At 33.9% G+C, this 19328-nt stretch overlaps 1 pseudogene; it reads right to left on the bottom strand.

Annotated features, from left to right (window-relative positions):
• Nucleotides 1–2904: 2904 nt before the first annotated feature.
• LOC132629136 (anthocyanidin 3-O-glucosyltransferase 5-like) lies at nt 2905–19328 on the bottom strand (annotated as a pseudogene).

Here is a 19328-nt window from a genome sequence, read left to right as displayed (position 1 = left end):
CACTTATACTTGTTATGCCTATAATATATGCGTAGTTGTTATCTTTATACACAATCAACATAATTGAAGTTTCATACTAATTAATAATTACCATATTAGTTTCTTTCTCTTGATATGTTAATGTGGACAAGTAAAAATAAACAGAGGGAGTGACTTTTATCCCCGTTTTCCTTCTTTGTCAATAATTTAAGCATGAAGAAAGGACGAGCAATAGCAATGCAAATTTGTACCAAAAGTTATTTTAATTCTCCTACACATAACTTGTTCACTTTTGACTTTTCACGTTCTTTGAAAATTAATAAATAAATTATATATTTTATCATAATATCCATAAATGAATAATTAATGTGAAGGGTAAAATAAGAAGAAGAATTTTTTTCCTTGATATGTTAACGTCGATAAGTAAAAGTAAAGGGAGAGAGTGACTTTTATCCCCGTTTTCTTTCATTGTCAATACTTTACTTATTTACTCTTCTTTGCGGTCTCTGATTATTGTTTCTTTACTTTATAAAATGTATTGTATTACTTTATATTTTCATTTCAGAATTAAAATTTGATGATTAATGATATAACATATATCTTTCTAATTTTGATTTCTTTGTAACAGTTTGTTTTATCTATAATTGTTAATATAAAGAATTATAATATATTTTTTAATTAATTTAATAAAAATATTTTATTAGTTTTGCTTTTAAAAAATCCAATATATACAACAATGGTTCTTATGTTTGGATCTAAACAGCTACTTAATTGAAATGGATATCAACATGTCGGTATACATATAAAATATTAAAGAATTTTTTAAAAAAATAGATCAAATATTAATTTTCCCTCATATTCTTACTAATTTTCTTTTACATCGATGAACAACTTTCATTATCATGATAATGAGAAAAAAGTCCGACTCTTTCCATCTGAAAGACTTAATTCCATCAACTCCATTTTTTTTATTATAACTAAAGTGATGGTACATAAAATATATTTTGTATATGTTGCTATATATAATAACAATTAGAATGTTTTGAAAAGTTATTTCAAAATACAAACCCTAAAGATTGGCTATTTAAAGTGAATAGACATGTTTAGCCCGTGCATCGCACGGGCATGTATTGCTAGTGGACATATAAAAAGCACAGCCGTTTGATCTAAAGAAAATATTTTTGGACTTTTTCCCTGTATTTTTATTTTATAACTATTCCGTCAATTGATTTCGAAAGGATAAATGTGTATCAATTTATAAATGCGAGGGTATGATTGACCTTGACATTAAATGAAGGACAAAAAATGGCCATTTCACAACTTTTCCCAAGATTTGTATTTATTTGATTCACTAGTAATGTTAAGCCCGTGCTCTTATACTAAAATCCAAATGAATAATTATATTTAGATATAATTTCAAAAATAATATTTTGGTTTGAAATACTACAATTACCTACTTGTTCCTAGTCTTCTAAGTGATAATAACTTTCCTAGATAAATCTTTCTTTATAAAGTAGAAGAGGCTACTATGTTGGAATATATTGATTAATGTTTCAAATCTTCTTAAAAATAAAATTTAATTATTTATGAAATCAATTCGATAAAAAGAAAAATAAACGAAAGATTCACAACTCTGCATTTGAATGTATTTAAAGCGAACGTCTATGTAGATTAAAGCATGTAAATTTGTTAGTAATATATAAACCAGGCATATGTTTATCATCAGTTTTACTTCATTGTCCCTTTTTTTCTATCTCTATTTCTTTAGAATGCAACTCAATATCTCTTCTTCTTCGTTTCTTTTCCTAGTTGGATGTACTTCAATTATTCGTTATGAAGTACATATAATTAACATTTCAAACCACAAGGTAGCTAAATGTTATAATGACAAACATGGTAGGGATCTTTGAAATTACCCTATTTATTTTCTTGTCTGCTCTTAATTTTTATTACTCCCTCCATCTCAATTTATATGAAGATATTTGACTTGGCACGCAGTTTAATAATGAAAGAAAGACTTTCGAAATTTGTGGTTCAAAATAAGCTATATAAATTTGTTTGGCTAGAAAGCATTTCATTAAGGGAAAATAGAAGTTTAAAATTAATTTTTTATTAAATTAGAAATGTGTCATTTTTTTTAACTGACCAAAAAGGATAGGGTAAATAAATTGGGACGGGGGAGTATGTGTATTAATTATAAAAAAGGAAGTTTGACATGTATAAAAGACTTTCTAGAAATTTAAATTGTACAAAAGTATTTAAAAAATGAACAAAGAGTTTTTTTGTACTTTTAGTTACACATGTTTCTATTAGTTGGTGAATTAGGTTCATAACTTTTTAAAAGCATATCAAAATATTTTAAAAACCAAAATAGATATGGCTGCGTAATTACTATATATATAAGGGCCAATCTAACAGGTTTTGTCGTACTCAGTTAGATTATAACTAGGCTTGCCAACTAAAGTTTCTTCTTCCAAATTCGCCCCTGTTTTTATCCTTTATTGCTTCTTCTACTAGAGAGTACTACACATGAATAAAGGCACTTGCTGGAAATATAGTAGGAATAAAAATGAGGCATATGAAAAAGTCACAGTATATATCCTCTCCTGCAAAAAGTTAGTCAAAGAGGTCACATTACCAAAAAGGGCGTGAAAGTGCCTTTATTCATGTGTAGTACTCTCTAGTAGAAGAGGCAATAAAGGATAAAAGCAGGGGCGAATTTGGAAGAAGAAACTTTAGTTGGCAAGCCTAGTTATAATCTAACTGAGTACGACAAAACCTGTTAGATTGGCCCTTATATATATAGTAAATTAGTCAATAGGACGTACAAGTCACAATAATTTCATCATGAGCACTCATATGCACGGGAGTCATAAATTTCTGAAGTTTTCCAATACCATGCAATTCTTGTTTCAGCTACACCAATCACTGAGATTTCCAAAACTGAACAACACTACAAAGCGATTCGTACGATGAGCCTCCCTTGCTTAGTGCAATTTTAGCACTTTCTTTGAGCTCTTTTCCTCTCCTTCTCATAGCCTTGCCTTTTTTCTCCTTCCATTACAATTCTAACCATTTTTTCTATCTCTTTCCGGCTAATTAACTCTTCGCAGGGAACTACCGGGAACTTCATCGCCACGCCGACTTCCTCTGCTAAAACGGTGGCGTTCATCCTTTGTTCCGCATAAAGCGGCCACACAATCATTGGCATGCCGTGGACTATGCGCCGGTTGATGGGTGATTATTGCTACTTGTGGGGCCCAAGAGGGGACCACCAAACCCCTTCCTTCCGTTTTCTTCACGAATCCTTCGGGCAAGTAGAGTAATGGATCATTTTCATCGCTGCCCACGTTGAAAAATGCTGCTGAGGCACTTGCATCACTTGGCATACGCGCCACTAAGATGAGCCTATATTGGTGAAAGTACAATTATAGTTAGAAAAATAATAATGGAAAACATACTTACTTTCTAAATTTGTATAATTTTTTTTTTCATTTTTACACTTAATGAGATGTATTAGACTTTTTTTTTTTAAAGTATTGTTTCAGATATTGAGAGGGAAGGAGTAACAAATTACTCGGTTTTGGCGCAAAAATTTAGTGGGATATATAAAACTACTCATAAATTAGTGGCTAAAGTGAATCTATTGGTGGAGTAATAAGTTGATAGATTGTTAGAATTATATATATTTTCAAAATTATACAAGAAATTATGATAATTTCCTCATCGTTGTAGTTTCTTCATTTTTCTTCACTCAGTGTTCAGGGTAAAGCACTCCATAACAAAGACGACTTTCAATCAAGTTTGAGCACAAAATTTTTAGTAAAGAATGAAGGAATATTTACCATACCACCGCAAGTCCAAAATATCCTTATGCGATTCATCCTTATAGTTATTAAATGAAAAGTCATGAAACTAATGACGTTATTTTTATATAAAAAATGAAATATATACAAGAGAAATACCTTTGTTGACTCATTTCGAGACCCCAAGCTAACCCAATAAGTTGTTCACTCGTCAAAGTGCCGCCACTACCAAACACCACAAAGAGAACAGAATCAGGTGGCTGATTATCCAGCCATGTTAAAATCTCAGCACCCTTTATTGAAATTCTTAACACATGCATACAGAGTCAAAAGCAGCGGAATATTAAACAGGAACTTACCTTCAGCCATAGTTGTTCAAGTGTGAGAATCGCCTTCTTTGTTTTACTACTGAATTGTATCCCTGAAATAACTAGTGAAAAAACCCTAGAGCCTTCTAGCCTATGCCTATCACAATTTCAGAATTCTGGACTGATGGAGTCACAGGCGTATTTATAGGTAGGCTAGGGACTCTTAGGCAATAACTTTAACCCTAGGGACTTCACCATAAAATATGGTTAGCCTAGGGACACCTAATAAATGTTTCCTCCCATCAAGGAAACTTCCGGATATGCATAATCAAAATTATTATCTGCTATATTCATTATTTACTTGAAAGAGAAGATAATAATTTGTCACCATAATTGTGGGCCACATTAAATGTCCCATTAAAAAGACAATATTCTTACATTCTCCCACTTGACCCGCATATTATAATCAGATAATTGTTTGAGTGATAATCATGGCCATAAACTTTATTCACTCATCTAAATTGTTATGCAACAATCACTTTAACTAGAACACATTACTGCACGAATCATGGCGGTCATGCTTTTAAACAAACACTTCCTTCCATGTATTACGATGTATAATATATTCTAACAAAGTGTCCAACATCTTTATGAATAAACTTAATATAAGTCATTCAGAGTCCAACTTTATTGATCCAATGATCACAACATAATACATGAAAAACCAAAATGTGCACTGTCATGTATAACAAAGAAACGATAGTGTCTAGACAAAGTGTTAGAGAACAAAGCAAGACTAAACTGAGTTACTAAGACCCATACTGGTTACATGATCCTTGAAAGCATTAGCTGGTAAACCTTTAGTCATAGGATCAGCAATCATCAAAGCAGTACTAACATGTTCAAAACTCACATCTTGCTTCTTGACATAGTCTCTAACCATCAAATACTTTATGTCGATGTGCTTGCTTCGGCTGCCACTTTTATTATTCTTTGAAAAGAATATTGCAGCTGAATTATCACAAAAAATTCTCAATGGCCTTGCTATAGAATCGACAACTCTAAGGCTCAAAATGAAATTCTTCAACCATAACGCCTGTGATGTAGCTTCACATCATGTAATAAACTCATCTTCCATTGTGGATGTTGCAACAATGGTTTGCTTAACACTCCTCCAAGATACAGCGCCTCCAGCAAGAAGAAAAATGTATCCAGAAGTAGATTTACCAGAGTCTTTGCATCCACCCAAATCAGAGTCTGAATATCCAATGACATCCAATGAGTCAGAATATTTGTATGTGAGCTTAACATCCTTGGTTCCTTGCAAATATCTCAAAACCCTTTTACCAGCTTTCCAATGATCAAGACCAGGGTTACTTTGATATCTGCCAAGCATTCCTACTGCAAAGGCAATATCAGGTCTAGTGCAGAACTGTGCATACATAAGACTCCCAACAAGAGAAACATAGGGAATGCCTTTCATTTGCTCTTGTTCCAATGCATTTTGTGGACATTGATTCAATGAGAATTTGTCACCTTTAATGATGGGTGCTGCAATAGGTGAACAGTTCTTCATTCCAAATCTTTCCAGAACTCTTTCAATGTAGGCCTTTTGAGATAGTCCAAGTAATCTTTGAGATCTATCTCTGTGAATCTCTATGCCAATGACATAGGAGGCTTCACCCATATCCTTCATTTCAAAATTCTGAATAAGAAAATGTTTCGTCTCTTGCAACAATCCCAAATCACTACTAGCAAGTAAAATATCATCCACATATAGGACTAGAAAAATATATTTGCTCCCACTTATCTTAAGGTATATACATTGATCAATGATGTTCTCCGTAAATCCAAATGAAGAAACAACATTATGAAATTTAATATACCATTGGCGGGAAGCCTGTTTTAGTCCATAAATTGATTTATTCAACTTGCAAACAAGGTGACTATTATCCTTATCACAAAAACCTTCAGGCTGACGCATGTATACCTCATCTTCAAGATTTCCATTCAAGAAAGTCGTTTTCACATCCATTTGATGTAGTTCTAAATCAAAATGAGCTATTAATGCCATGATTATTCTTAATGAATCCTTCTTTGAAACTGGAGAGAAGGTTTCATGGTAATCAATGCCTTCCTTTTGAGTGAAACCTTTGGCTACAAGTCTGGCTTTATATCGTTCAATATTACCATATGAATCTCTTTTGGTTTTATAAACCCATTTGCTTCCTATAGTAGAGACTCCTTCTGGTAATTCAACGAGATTCCAGACTTTATTCTTGGTCATAGATTCCAACTCTTCTTTCATGGCATCATACCAAAGTGTGGAGTTCTCTCCACTGATGGCTTGTGAAAAAAAGCATGGATCATCTTTAAGTCCAATATCATGATCAAACTCTTGAAGGTATACAACATAGTCACTAGAAATTGCTGGCTTGCGAACTCTTGAGGATTTTCTTACTCCCACTGGTTCAGACACTCCTTCAATGGGTTCAGATAAAATGGGTTGATCTTCATGTGGCTCCTCATGTGGTGGTAGCTCTTGAACTTGTTGCTCTTCAGACAGTTCATGAGAATTTGTCTGAACTACATTCAAGTTCCCAATATATAAAGGTACCACAGGTGGTTCCCTTATCTCTTGCAATTCCACCACTTGAGTCGAACCACTCCCACTTACTTCATGTTCCTCAAGAAATTTAGCATTTCTAGCCTCAACAATTTTAGGAGAATGAGAAGGACAATAGAACCTAAATCCTTTAGAGCTAACTGCATAGCCTATAAAGAAACCACTTATTGTTCTTTCATCCAACTTTTTCAAATGAGGGTTATAAACCCTCACCTCAGTTGGACATCCCTAAATGTGTAAATGGCTTAAACTAGGTTTCCATCCTTTCCATAATTCAAAGGCGTCTTGGGGACAGCCTTGGATGGAACCCTATTTAAAATATACACAGCGGTTTTTAAGGCTTCACTCCATAAGGATAAAGGTAAATTTGATCTGCTAATCATGCATCTTACCATGTCCATTAATGTCCGGTTCCTTCTTTCTGCCACACCATTTTGTTGTGGTGTTCCTGGCATGGTATATTGGGCAATTATACCTTCACTTTCAAGGAACTCAGCAAATGGACCCTTAACTTATCCCTTATCTGTGTACCTTCCATAATATTCTCCACCCCTGTCAGACCTTACAATTTTGATCTGAGCTCCTGTCTGTTTCTCTACTTCTGTTTTGTAAACTTTAAAAGCATCAAGTGCTTCTGATTTGTTAAACAGAAAATAAAGATACATGTACCTAGAATAGTCATCAATAAAGGAGATAAAATATCTTTCACCATTCAAGCAAGGGGTAGGAAAAGGTCCACAAATATCTGTATGTATGATCTCAAGCAGTTGAGAACTCCTTTTGACACCTTTAGTGGATTTGTTAGTCTGCTTACCCTTTATGCAGTCCACACAAGTCCCAAAGTCAGAAAAATTAAGAGCTTCTAGAACTCCATCATTAACTAACCTTTTGATTCTGTCAATTGAGATATGTCCCAATCTTTTGTGCCAAAGACTTGATGAGTTCTCATTGATAACACATCTCTTAGTGCCAATTTCTTTATTATGCAGAGTTAAAACATTACATTCAATTGTGGGGTCTAGCTCAAATTTAAATAATCTTCCATCCAAATTTCCAAAACCAATAACTTTATTATCTTTCAAAAGTTTAACTGAAGAATAATGAAAATTGAAATCATAACCAGCAACGGATAGTCTTGAAAGAGAAATTAAATTTCTAGAATACGATGGAACATAAAAGGTTTTTTCTAAATCTAATTGAAAACCATCTTTTAAAATAAGCCTATAAGTCCCCACGCCTTCCACAGTTGATGGCATCCCATTTCCAGAATAAAATTTTTGTTCACTTCCCATCGGCTTCCTTAGAGTTAGAAAACCCTGCATGGTTTTGGCAATATGAGTCGTGGAACCAGAATCGATCCACCATGTATTATCAGAAACTTCAGTAAAATTAGATTCATAACATACAAAGATAAAATTACCTTTCTTCTCAGGCCATTTCTTGTATTTCAGGCAATCTTTCTTCCAGTGTCCCTTCTTTCTGCAGAAACGGCAAGAATCTTTATCAACAATACCTTTCTTCTTCATAGGAACACTTTTGCCCTTCTTCGCATTTCTCTTATCATGAGTCATCACATTAACACTTTCAGGTATCTCATGCTTCAACCTCTCCTCTTCTTGAACACACATGGTCAGGAGTTCATTAATTGACCATTTATCTTTATGTGTGTTGTAAGATATCTTGAACGGATCATATTCCGTAGGAAGAGAGTTGAGGATAAAATGCACAAGAAATGGTGCAGACATATCAACCTCAAGGGACTTGAGTTTAGCAGCAATGTCTCTCATCTCCATAATGTGCTCGCGCACTGTACGACTTCTATCAAAGGTCATACTTGAGAGCCTCTTCATAAGGGTGCTGGCCAGCGCCTTGTCAGAGCTTACAAATTTTCTTCAATTGCCTTCATATAAGCTTTGACCTTATCGCTATTAGGGATGGAACCCCTAATGCTTTGGCTTATATGAGCCTTTATGAGCATCAAGCTCAAGCGATTAGATCGTTCCCACCGCTCATATTAAGCCTTAGCATCTGGCGTACTTGATTCCGTGGGTTTAGGTGGTTCTTCCACACGGATTTCCAAATCCAAATCCGAGCACCCTAAAGTGAGAAGGACTTTCTCCTTCCATTCAGTAAAGTTGTCACCAGACAGCATCGGAATTCGAGCATTCTCATTAAAGATAGCAGTAGGAAAAGCTGTGAAAACTGCAAAACAAGGATGCACACATAAGCTATGAAGTACAAACCATCAAAGTGAATCGCGTAAATACCGATTCTAAGTAAATTCAAGACCTTCCTGTGGGTAGAGGTTGCAACACATGCACATAATTTACTTAACTTTATTAGACTAGTAAACCAAAATAAAACTAGAAAACAATCCGTACCTGTGGGCATAGGATAATTTTCAAACTGAAAGGTTTAATATCTCGTTCCAATTAATCTCACCAAAATAGTTACCTCCCTGTGGGGCCGGATTACCATTTTGATGAAATAACTGGACTAAATAGATGTCATTATAATTTTAACCACTAAACTTTACGTGATTAATCAACTTAATTTCTTTCATATCAAGTACTCAAGATGTTGTGGCTATTCTTAAAGACATGAAATAAAAGTAACTCAAGAATGACATCTGAGAACCATTAAACTTAGGAATCAACTTAAGCAGAATGTTGATTGTTTCCGTTGATTACACAGAATATAAGCATAACGTTGTATTATTATCCCAAAGGTTAATTCTTATAAATAAAATATTATAAGAACTAAAGCAGTAGCGAAACTCATAATTAACTGCACATGATGAAAAACAAATACCAAAAAAACATCATGCTAATCTCAGGACTTAAATAGAATATATACTTTTAACAACTTTATCAAATATTTAAAGTTGATAAAAATTCAACTCCAATCCAAAAGAAAGTTGAAGCAGACACTTGTATGAAAAACAATTAGAATCTAACTCACGTGTTGGGGGTCACTGCCACATATTTAATTCATCAAACGGATTTGGTAAAAGCAACCAAATTACAAATCCATTTTTTTTAAAGTAATAAATATGTGCTATAGCCTGGACACAAAATTTCACAAAAGCCTTAAACAGGGTAGTACTTTTAACACATATCTCACGGTTACTAGTCATTCTAGAAGACGTCCTTTGCTAAGTAATTGCAGAATTACAGAAAAGAGAACAACTAGAAACATTACGTGTAGATCTATTATAGACAGACGGAACACCAAACATATAGAATCATTTAGATCTACTTTATTATAACCAAAACAAATAAAGATTATTCTTTAAAAAAACGTGAAATCAAAACATGTCGGCAGAGATACATAAATCTCATTTATTCAGCAACTAACAAAACATGTTTAAACCTCAAAATCTAGATTAATCTGCCGACTTCAGTTTAATATCAGTTAACAAACTTGTTGTTATGGTAACATGATAAATTATAGTCATAATCACCATACTAGACACTGAACAACACGGCTAAAGGAAGGCTCTGATACCACATGTTGAAATTCTTAACACATGCAAACAGAGTCAAAAGCAGCGGAATATTAAACAGGAACTTACCTTCAGCCATAGTTGTTCAAGTGTGAGAATCGCCTTCTTTGTTTTACTACCGAATTGTATCCCTGAAAGAACTAGTGAAAAAACCCTAGAGCCTTCTAGCCTATGCCTATCACAATTTCAGAATTCTGGACTGATGGAGTTACAGGCGTATTTATAGGTAGGCTAGGGACTCTTAGGCAATAACTTTAACCCTAGGGACTTCACCATAAAATATGGTTACCCTAAGGACACCTACTTCCGGATATGCATAATCAAAATTATTATCTGCTATATTCATTATTTACTTAGAAGAGAAGGTAAATAATTTGTCACCATAATTGTGGGCCACATTAAATGTCTCATTAAAAAGACAATATTCTTACACCCTTTTCAGTAATAACTTCATCTTGTTTGATCAAAGGCCCGATTGCATGAATTGGAGGAACAGGTATATTTTGGAAAAATAAATTTTCTTTGAGAGCTTTAAGGGACACAGGTTCAAGATCATCCCAACTGTTGACAAATATTCCAGCAGCTAATGGCAACCTGCTGACGTGAAGCAAATACCATTTATACTCCTCATTTTCCCTATATTTTACCTGCATAAGTAATAAAATTTAAATTTAATGAGTTCTATTTTCCACGTTATGCCATTAAGTTCATCATATTAACCAATTGAAAAAACGTTCAGCCTGAGAACGGCCAGGACAAATCTAAAGTGTAATCTAAGTTTACATGAAATTAATACAGTAACTTTTATTCAAAAAATTTATAGTACTATGTATAAAGATTTTACTAAATATTTATAGCTATTTATATCTGAAATATTAGTATTGTATATTCTATCTATCCCAATTTATGTAACATTTGTTTCTTCTGAGTCAGTAAAAAAAATGATATTTTGTATAATATTAAGTAATATTCCTTTTGTCTAATTTAAGTGTCTTAGTTTGATTGGACACGGAATTTAAAAAACAAGAAAAAACTTTTAAGTCTTATCGTCTTAAATTAAAGATGTGTTTAATCCTTTAAATTTTGTGGTCTTAAACTTTAGTGCGTCAAATGTTAAAATTGAAAAACTTATTTATTATAGAAAGATACACTCTTTTCGAGACATACCAGAGAGTCGGACGGAGAAATACTACTAATTTGACTTTAAACCTGATTTAAAAGCACAAAAATTTGTCAAACTTCATCAAATAAATAGGATGAAGAGAGTATCAACTTAATATTAGTATAAAAAAATACGTTTAAAATTCAAATCATAAATCCGCTTTCGACTTTGTTTACCTGATCTAGGACGTCGTGAGGGCATATTGGATTACATCCAGGAGTTTGAATAGGTTCAGGAAGATCAACAAACTCTCCTTCAACTTCCCTATCAAGCGTCGGTAGGTACAAGGAGAACGTCATTAAAATGGTAGAAGCAGTGAAGAATGAGTAAACAGGAATCTCAAGCTTTTCGCAAATCTAAAAAGCATCAGTACAGAACAAATCTATGATCAATTTGGAGGTATTGGCATATTTTTCATGTATTTGTCTCTACCTCTAACGATGATTATACAACTAAGCTCTGTATTTACATATTTGCATAGTCTTATTCAACTGCGAAAACACAAATGATAAATTTCTATTAATATTGCAGTCTTGAGTTGTTGGGCCCGTGCTTACTAGTTCCTATGAGTCCGCAACTTAAATGACCCAAAAAGTGACTATAGGGACCAAAATAACGCAATAACAAAAAAGTTACCAAAGTAAATTTTGCGTACTAAATTAGTACGCAATAGGACCAAACTGCAAATTTATAGTTAAGTCCTAGGGCTTATATTTTTTTTTTGTACAATTTTAAAGTTCTTAAATTTCACACGTTTTTCATACTTTGACCAAAGATTAGTTATGTTTCAAAACGTCGAAATATCAATATTTTATATAGAACCTGATATATTTTTCTGCGAACAATAATGTCAGCTCATTACATCAAGTATATGTAAACATTTGGATCATCGTTTTAGGGGTTGTTTAGTGCCCCGAAGTAAGTTTTGTTTGATTGGAATCTTGTTATCTAAAGGTTTAAGTGTTTTATTTATAATTAGTTTAGGATGTCACACGAGTTAGTTATAAATGATAACAAAGAATAAAATAATATTTATCATTAAGAAATAGATACGCAAAAAATATACTTAATTTTTACTTAAACCATGTATCATGCACCCAAGTTGTTTTCTCAATGCTCCCACCTAGGTTTTTTTTTTTCCCACCTAGGTTTGATCCTAGTGGTTGGGATAAAAAAGAGATGGCTAAACCACCAAGCCAAGTTGGTGAAAGCTACAATGTAGACATTTTTAATTATTTATAAAGTTCACTAATGCCATCTAACTTGTTTTCATAAATTGAATTTTGAACCTTGAAATTGACATTCAAAACATCATTACGATAGGATTACCATCTTCAAATATATTTTTTATCACTAGACTTTTACTAAAGATGAATAAAAATTGTGCACCAATTTGGGGCAAAATTCAAATTGAATGGGGAAAAAGAGGTTTTTCTAAAAATGAAAAAGGGCCAAAATTACCCCTGAACTTTGGGAAATAGTTCATCCATACCCTTTGTTATACTTTAGGGCCAATTATACCCTTACGTTATACTATGGGGTCAATTATACCCTTATGTCTAACAGCTGTCACATGACATCATCCCAACCCTTCAAAATTATTTTCCCCTCAAATAATTTTTTACCCACTAAAATAACCCAACCTGACCCGAATATTTTTTTCCAGCCAAGGGGTAATGGGTTGGGTGCGTATCAGTTTGGCTGGAAAAACAAATCGGGTCGGGTTGAGTTATTTTAGTGGGTAAAAAATTATTTAAGGGGAAAATAATTTTGAAGGGCTGGGATGATGCCACGTGACAGTTGTTAGACATAAGGGTATAATTAACCCCATAGTATAACGGTAAGGGTATAATTGGCCCTAAAGTCTAACGAAGGGTATGAATGAACTATTTTCCAAAGTTCAAGGGTAATTTTGGCCCTTTTTCGTTCTAAAAACTAGCCCGGCCAAACCGCCTTGCGGCAGCTTGCGGGGCTAGATCTTGGAAAATTAGGCAAAATCAAGAAGAAAAAAATCGCGTAAATCGGACGTCCGAGCGCAAAGTTATGACTGTTTAAAGTTTTACTAACTTACAACTATTTTTTCTCCCTATACTCATTATTTAATAATTTTATCTTATCAATATAACTACTTAAGTCTACCGGATAAAAAATTTATGGGACTTGCATAACGCATTAATTTACTGCGTTATTCAAATAATTTTTTTTAATGACGTCATTAACGCAGTAAATTACTGCGGTATAAAATTAAACACTTAGACCTAAAGATAACAAGTTTCCAAACAAATAAAACTTACTTCGGGGCACTTTACAACCCCTAAAATGATGGTCCAAATGTTTACGTATACTTGATGTATTGAGCCTACATTATTGTTCGCAGAAAAAGCTATCAGGTTTTATATAAAATATTGATATTCCAGCGTTTTGAAACATGACTAATCTTTGGTCAAAGTATGAAAAAAACGTGAAATTTTAAAACTTTAAAATTGTACAAAAAAAATATAACCCCCTATTGCGCACTAATTTAGTGCGCAAATGTTACTTTAGTAACTTTTTTTTATTGAGTTATTTGGGTTACTACACCCAATTTTTGGGTCATTTAAGTTGCGGGTTCCTATATAGGTGAGAGAAAATGGGAATAAAATCGTAATCGCATTCCTTCAATCTTTCTGGTGATTATCTCCTTAATGTTAAAAAAGAAAATGTGATTCAAGTTCATGTTTGACTAGTTATGATTACTTTTCATTGGTATGTTGAATTAATTATCCGATATATTTCTTCAAATAGTCAATGTGAAGGCAACCTGTCCTCATGGAATAATTTAGTTGCCAAAAAAATAATGATTTGAGCTGCAAACGTACGAATTTGAATTCTATTAGAGTCGAGTTAGGTCTTCCATAACCCATGTTTACTATGTGAAATAAATTTTAAATCAAAGATAAGGAGAACGACATTCATAAGACTGAAAATGTAATCTAACGATTAACTTGAACTATATCCAACACCATATGCATGTTTTATATTGGAGTAATTTATATCTCAGCAAATGTCTTCTCTTAATCTTCATTCATTTTTACACCTATTTTTCCGGCCTATTCTTCCCAACGAAAAGACGGAAAAGGAAAACATATTCTATACTACTTATAAAAGGGGATAAGCAGACACCACGTGATGGTGCCTATTAGCATTTTAATATTAAAATATATTAAATTGCCTCATATTAAAGTTCCTTAATGTTCTTTCACTGCTGACAGATTTATTTCCCATGTAACCTCTGTCAATTCTTCTCCCACGTTATCAGATTGTGGCCTTAATTTCCTTTAAACGAAATCAGTTAGTGGTAAGAATATGGCCACTATTCTTCCTTCGTAACTCACGTAACCTCCATATAATAATTCTTCCATTATCTACCTATTTTACTATCCAGTTCATGTCCTATTCAATTCTAGGATAATTTTCTAAACTATAAATAGAAGTCTTCCTTAGCTTTTGAGGTAGAGAAAAATATATACTTGGAGAGTTTTTGAAAAGTAAGGAAAAAAAAATTTATTAGTTGAAGGAAGGTGTTCTTCTTTTTAGTGGAGCTTTGGACTCAACATCTTGTCCAGAGTTTGTTGAGTTGTACGACGTGATCGGGCTGTTGTATCCTGGAGGATACAAGTCAGAAAGATTACTGCTGGACCGGTAGATTTGCTGCAGTGGGCTTGAATCTCCTTAAAGAGAGCGAGATATCCGCGCCTCAGCCGAAGATAATTTTATTTCTTCATTTTATTTTTTCAATTGTAATTGTAATTTCATTGTATTATCACCAACAATTTAAAGGAGATTCATATGGCTACAATTGAAAAATCGGCGGATGTCAAAGTAGGAGATCTTAACAAGTCATTTAGGCTCAACGGTACTCATTTTAAGAGATGGAAGGGTAAAGTACTTTTCTACTTAAGTCTTCTCAATGTTTCTTATGTGTTAACTGAGAAGAATCCAAATAAAGTAGACAACTCTTCCATTAATGATGAAGAACTTATTTCTCTGCAAGAAAAAATTGAAAAGTACGATGAAGATTCATACAAGTGTCGGTATTATTTACTTAATTGTCTATCGGATAATTTTTATGATTATTATGATAGAACTTATTCTACTGCAAAGAAAATTTGGAAAGCGTTGCAGAGTAAATATGATACCGAGGAGGCTGGAGCGAAAAAATATGCTGCTAGTAGATTTTTTCGTTTTCAAATGGTGGACAACAAATCAGTGGCAGATCAAGCTCAAGACTTTATAATGATTGTTGGAGAGCTTAGGTCCGAGGAGATCAAAATTGGAGATAACCTTGTTGTTTGTGGCATAATAGATAAACTTCCACCTTCATGGAAGGAATTTCAAAAAACTATGTGCCACAAACAAAAGGAAACCTCTCTTGAGACGTTGATTATGGGAATCCGCATGGAGGAAGAGGCAAGGGGCCAAGATGCACTTTTGCAAACGGAAGAGAGCAATGTATAACCCGTCACAAATAAGGTAAATTTGGTTAATTCAAATAATGCTGCTCCTAATGCTAACAAAAATACCTCAATGAAGCCTAAGAAGAAAATATTCAAGAAAAATAATGGTAGACCTCCCAAGAAAAATAATGGTGGTAACAACCAAGCACAAAATCAACAAGCACAAAATGGAGGACCATGCTTTGTCTGTGGCAAGAGTGGGCATATTGCTCGATTTTGCAAGTTTCAGAAACGTGGTCCTACACCTCAGGCGAACGTTACCGAAGAGCCACTTGTGGCGGTGATTACAGACATAAATATGGTTGAAAATGTTGATGGATGGTGGGCTGATTCTGGTGCAAACCGTCATGTCTGCTATGACAAAGATTGGTTCAAAGTGTATACTCCATTTGAGGAGCCCAAAACCATCATGCTTGGTGATTCTCACACTACTCAAGTGATTGGAAAGGGAGATGTCGAGTTGAGCTTTACCTTAGGAAGGGTGCTAACTTTAAAAGATGTACTTTATACTCCTTCCATGAGAAAAAATTTGATGTCTAGTTTTCTTCTTAATAAAGCAGGCTTCAAACAAATTATTGAGTGATCAATATGTAATAGTGAAAAAAGGTATTTTTGTGGGAAAGGGGTATGCTTGTGATGGGATGTTCAAGTTGAATGTTGAGATGAATAAAGTTACTAGTTCTATTTACATGCTTTCTTCTACTAATTTTTGGCATGCTCGTTTGTGTCATATTAATAATCGTTATGTGCGAATCATGAGTAGTCTAGGATTAATCCCAATGATTAAAAAGGATTTTGAAAAATGTGAGGCTTGTAGTAAAGCCAAAATCACAAAAAGGCCTCATTTTCAAGTTGAAAGAAAAACTGAATTGTTAGAGTTAATTCATACTGATATTTGTGAACTTGGAGGAATTTTAACTCGTGGAGGAAATAGATATTTTATTACTTTTATTGATGATTTTTCTAAGTATACATATGTTTTCTTGATGAAAAATAAAAGTGATGCTTTTGAAAATTTTAAAATTTATCTCCATGAAGTTGAAAATCAGTTTGGTAGAAAAATAAAAAGAATTAGAAGTGATAGAGGCCGTGCCGTGAATATGAGTCTAATGAGTTTAATTCTTTTGTTAGATCATTGGGAATAATTCATGAAACTACTCCACCTTATTCTCCTGCGTCTAATGGTGTAGCAGAGAGAAAAAATAGAACTTTGGTTGAGTTGACTAATGCCATGCTTATTGAGTCTAGTGCACCTCTAAATTTTTGGGGTGAAACTATTTTAACTGCTTGTTATGTGTTGAATCGTGTGCCTCATAAAAAGACAAAATTAACGTCATTTGAATTGTGGAAAGGTTACAAGTCAACTTTGGATATCTAAGAGTTTGGGGTTGTCTAGCTTATGTAAGGCTAATGGATCCCAAAATAAGTAAATTAGGTAAAAAAGTTACTACTTGTGTTTTTCTTGGTTATGCTTCAAATAGTACAGCCTATAGATTTTTTAGTCTTGAAGATAATATAATAATAGAATCAAGTGATGCTATTTTTCATGAAGATAAATTTCCATTTGGTTCTAAAAATAGTGGGGGTCATAGGACTAACGAAAATATTTTATCACTACCTAGTTCTTCTACTTATGTTTTGAAAAATAAAGAAAGTGATGATTTTGAGTTAAGAAGAAGTAAAAGAGCTAGAGTAGAAAAAGATTTTGGTTCTGATTTTTATGTTTTTAATGTTGGAGATGACCCTTTCTGTCACGCCCCAAAACCCACCCTAGACGTGACCGGCATCCGATGTCACGAACAACATCGGAAGAACCTAAGCAACACAATAATGATACTTGAACCCGCCAGGTTCAACATTCGCCTCCAACAGTTTATAAATTAAATGTAACAAATCATGAATACATGAATTAAATCAGCGGAAGTCTTTATAAGTAATAGTCTAAAATGTGGCGAACAACCATTAAGTCGTACGAGACTTTTGATAATCTACCCACAATTCTGACAACTATCTATGGAGCTTCTGAGAGACACAACAATCATCTAACTTCGGGACGCAGCCCGAAAATGTAGAATAATAAATGAAACAGGAAGTGTCCCACTAACAAGGATGTGGGCTCACCAAATCAACAACAGCAGCAAGTTCTCCTAAGCGTCGAGAGTATCACGAACCTGCTCTTCTCCGTTACCTAACATACCATCAAAAACAACAATGGTATGCCTGAGTACTTTCGTACTCAGAGAGTGCCTCGGGGACAACAAGTATTATAAAAATAAAATATAATAATACATAAAGAAATCAGTTCTGAAAGGATAATATAAAAACAATTATTCCACTTTGTGATTCTTAATATCATTTGTTAAACAGTTTACAAAGCCATTAACCAATATGAAAACAGGTATTCAGCATGTGTATCTCAATAAGAATTATCGAAACCGATTATAAAGTCTGTTGTCAAGTTAAAACTTTCAATTATGCCTTTCAAATTGATCATGATTGTCAACAACAGTTCCATGAGAGATTACGAATATCACACATGCCTATACAGGCCCAAGAATCAATCACATCGAGGGGATGACCGTAGGGTTCCCTTGTCACAACGCACCACACCGGATTATAAAATTCGCGGTGACCACTCATCCTCCCGAATGGCTAGGCATAAACACACCGGAATATGAAATCCTCGGTGACCACTCATCCTCCCGAATGGCTAGGCATAAACACACTGAAATGTGAAATCCTCGGTGACCACTCATCCTCCCGGATATCTAGGCATAAACACACCGGAATATGAAAACCTCGGTGACCACTCATCCTCCCGAATGGCTAGGCGTAAACCCACCGGAATATGAAGTCCTCGGTGACCACTCATCCTCCCGAATGGCTAGGCGTAAGCACACCGGAATATGAAATCCCCGGTGACCACTCATTCTCCCGAATGGCTAGGCGTAAGCACACCGGAATATGAAATCCCCAGTGACCACTCATCCTCCCGAATGGCTAGGCAAAATCACATCCATAGAGTTCATAGCATAAAAGCCGAATTACAATTCATCCCAAGGTAATCACATCACCATTTACCATTAAGGTTCATTATGCCATATCGTAAAGATAAATCATTTCAAAGAATGTTTTGAAAACGTATAACTTCTTTACGAACGATTCCATGTCCTAATTCATCAATGAGAATATCATTACCAACCCTTAACCATCATTATTAAGCATCTCCTATAGAGGAAAACATTCATAATATCACATACATATGTAGGGTTTGTTACAATCTAGGTTTAATGTGGGTTTGTCCCCTCATACACATTAACCATTAATCAAACCTATAATAGATTTCAAGAGTGTAAAACTAATTCATCATATCATTCAAAACATGCTTTTATAAAGAATCGATCTTTCAAGAGAATTTTCAAAAGAGACATATAAATTACCTTCAT

The sequence above is a fragment of the Lycium barbarum genome, chromosome 2 (genome assembly GCF_019175385.1).
Source record: "Lycium barbarum isolate Lr01 chromosome 2, ASM1917538v2, whole genome shotgun sequence".
Lineage (NCBI taxonomy): Eukaryota > Viridiplantae > Streptophyta > Magnoliopsida > Solanales > Solanaceae > Lycium > Lycium barbarum.
Note: the sequence above shows the minus strand (reverse complement) of the source record. Positions and strands in the feature narration are given on the sequence as shown.